Source organism: Ochotona princeps, chromosome 10, assembly GCF_030435755.1.
Source record: "Ochotona princeps isolate mOchPri1 chromosome 10, mOchPri1.hap1, whole genome shotgun sequence".
Lineage (NCBI taxonomy): Eukaryota > Metazoa > Chordata > Mammalia > Lagomorpha > Ochotonidae > Ochotona > Ochotona princeps.
This window is the reverse complement of record NC_080841.1, coordinates 60,643,844-60,647,157: the sequence shown is the minus strand read 5'-3', so window position 1 is coordinate 60,647,157 and position 3,314 is coordinate 60,643,844. Positions and strand designations below refer to the sequence as shown.

Genomic DNA, 3,314 nt, shown 5'->3' with positions numbered 1-3,314 from the left:
CCTACATCAAGACAAAGTCTATAACAGTGAATTCAGTTCAGCACAGATCAGGATCTCATGGCTGGGAAATGAGTCGCCTCCACAGCTGTCTGATGGACTACACCATGCAGCAGCAGGGTCCATTGCTACTTGGCTGCAGAGAGGTGAGCAGGCCAGGGTTGGGATGTGCATTCTGTCAGAAGCCCTTATGTCACTATTGCATATGTGTGCCTGAAATTAATTAAATGTTCAGGTGCTCTCCCTTTAAGATTCTAAAATGATGTAAATGAGTTTTAGAAAATAGTTCCCTCGATCCAGACAGACTGCGTCCTAGTCGCTATGGAGTTTCCCACTGTTGTGCTACAGTCAGCCCTTCTCAAAGACAATTCTTCAAAGTTAAATTTATATGCTGCTTGAGACAACATAGGAAATGTGCAGTAACAACGAATGAAGTGTCCACAAGGTACCAGTTCTTGCAAATCCATTCTACTATTTTGCCTAAATGTGATAATTTTAAAAATCAAATGTAATTGTGGGATGAGTGACTCAGGACCCTGACAAAGATGACAAGCTGGCACTTGCTGTGACCAAGAAATGTAAGTCCTGGTTTCGTTACTTTTCTGGCTCTTCAAGGCTCACCGTTTATACAAGTTCTGCCACTCCCAGTGGCATCAGGCAAATGTTATAGAAGATGCACTGGGCTGACACACATCCTCATCATACAAGTCTTCAGGTAGTTCCTCTTCATCTCCATCAGGAAAATACGTAGGGAACGGCAAGTTTTTGCAGAAATCCTTATATGCAGGCAAATTCGAATCTCTGACCTTTACTAAGCTGTTTTTATGTCCGGGCACAGAGCCATTCACGTAGATTATATTGTGCGTGGTGTTTATTCTCCACACTTTCAGTCCCTATGCTATCCTGTCTACATTTCCCATCTGCCCAGGCATCTTCATTCCAGTCCAGACTCTGGCAACATCACCAGTTGAGATAGCCCCGGGTCTCCTGTGGGTTTTAGTAGGCTGCCCTTTGAATCCCCATCTTTTCATGACGCCTTGGAAACCTTTACCAATAGTTTTGGCTGTGGCGTCCACGTATTGTCCTGGGCAGAGCTGAGCAGCATACAGAGGCTTACCTGGATTAATTACAGCATTATCTGTGACATGGAGGATTTTGACTTTCTACTTTGGTGGCAAGCCAGGTTCTCGGTAAAACTCCAATGTTGAGGTAGGTTTCCGGAAGTGGGATATAGTTTTCCTCCTACAGTTAGGGCTGCCATTTTCCTGTTATGGTTTTCCTTTGAAGTGTATTTTAGGACATGACAGTCCTGTACCTGGAGAAGTGTCGCCACAAGCCTGCGACCATCCTTGGTCCATCAGGGCATCACGCCCAGCTTCAGAGCGATCAGGCCAACCCTGGAAGAACCTGCTTCCCACGGACGCAGTGGCCAGGGTTCTTCTTTGAGGGGCACAGCTTACTGGCCAACTGGGTTTTATCAGACACGAACTGCTTAGCGAACGGGATGTTCAGAAAGATGTTCATCCCACTACGTGCCACTCTTGCCATGGAGACTTCACACGTGTTTTTGCTCCCCACCTGCGGGGCTGCAGCCAGGCTGTAGGTCCGCGCCAGCAGCTGCCCAGCCCACATGGCCCTGCCGGGGTTCCGACCGCCCCATGGCTGTCCCCTCAGGTGACCCACAGCACTCCCCCGACCCACAAGCACGGCCGCCCTGCCCGTCCTCCGCTGGCCTCCAACATCGGGTAGGATGTATAGTGATTGTAATGACGACTATCATATCCAGATGTGAGGATATGATGCAGTATGCTACTTCCAAACAAAGATGGACTCCCAATCTTGACAATAGGATGCTGGACTCTCTGCCACTGTCCATGCCCACAATGATGAACATATGATTGTGTATGAAGAACTATACTATAGTAATTATATAAGGGAACTCACTGAAGGGAAAGGAATTGGGGAGGGGATAAGGGAAATTCCACTATCTATGGAACTGTATCATAAAATAATAATAATAAAAAGAAGTAAAATTTAAAAAAATTTAAAATGCTACAACATAGAGGTAATACAATCAACACTGGAAATTTACATGGAGAAATCATAACTGCCAGATGGAAAATAAAAATAACTAATCAAATGCTAAGTGGGTTCCTGAAATAATTTAAAAAGCGGTTTTCCTGCACCTGACATTAGCATTGATCCTTAAGGCCTTCGGGTGGGCATTTGGCCTTGTAGTTAGGCCCACACTGTCAGAACATCTTGGGTTCTCTCCCTGACTCTGGCTTCTGATCCCAGTTTCCTGCTCATGTAGACCGTGGGAGGCACTGAGCTCAGGTAACTGAGCTCCTGTCACCCAGGTGGCAGATTTGGAGCTATTTCCTGGCTTCTTGTTTTGGCTTGGTCTCAGCATGAACATTGCCGGCATTTGGAGAGTGGACTAGCAGAGAGAGCTCTGTCTGCCTTTCACCTTGAAAAAAAAAAACCCACAACTACAAAAAGGTCACTAATATCATTGCGATTCCTCTGTACTTCTGCCCTACTCCACTTCCCAATCAATTCAGCTGCTCTTTAAATGCCTCTTACTCGGTATAAATTCTTTTGCATCATATTGCAGGCATAAGAAAAAAGCTGGCCCAGGACTCTGTCTCTTTAGAACTTCATACCTTGGTAGGGAGACAAGTGAAGCATGTAAGCCCTAATCAGTTCATCAAGTTTTTATTAGTACAAGATATGCTAGGCAATGTGGGGGCTAAAGGTGAAGCCCAATTGATTTTAAGGGAATTCAATGACAGATTGGATCAGGGAACAGGAGGTAATAAAGTTCCTTTTCAAGAAGAGACATTTTAGAAAATGTGGAGGACAAATGCCTGCAATGGCCATGGCTGAGCCAAGGTCAAAACAAAGAGCTGGAGGTCCATCTAAATCTGCCACCTGGGTGACAGAATTCACTTAGGAGAAGTAGGAAAGTCAAAGAAAGGAGTTACACTGGGCTTGGATAAATATCATTACCCACCACTCACTGCTGCATGCAGAAACTGGGACTGGGGGCATGCCTGGCTAGGTTAGGCCACAGTACCCACCTGCAGTGTTGGAGCAGGTGGTGGGCTATGTCAGGCTGGGTTACATCGCCCACTAGAAAGTGAGAGACCCAGATCTGCGGAAAGGTTCTGTAGAGGACTTGTGTGCTCACCTGTGTGGGACCGTAGAACCTATTGGTTTGTGTGGAGAGCGGGGGGTGGTGGTGAAATGAACCAGGGTGGACTGTGGAACTCATCTGATACTCCCAGGAGTGAGAGCTGGGAGCAGATCAGGCT

General features: G+C 46.4%; 1 pseudogene; it reads right to left on the bottom strand.

Moving 5' to 3' along the window:
• Positions 1–650: 650 nt before the first annotated feature.
• Positions 651–2,416, bottom strand: LOC131481328 (large ribosomal subunit protein uL3m-like; annotated as a pseudogene).
• Between the last annotated feature and the right edge of the window lie 898 nt (positions 2,417–3,314).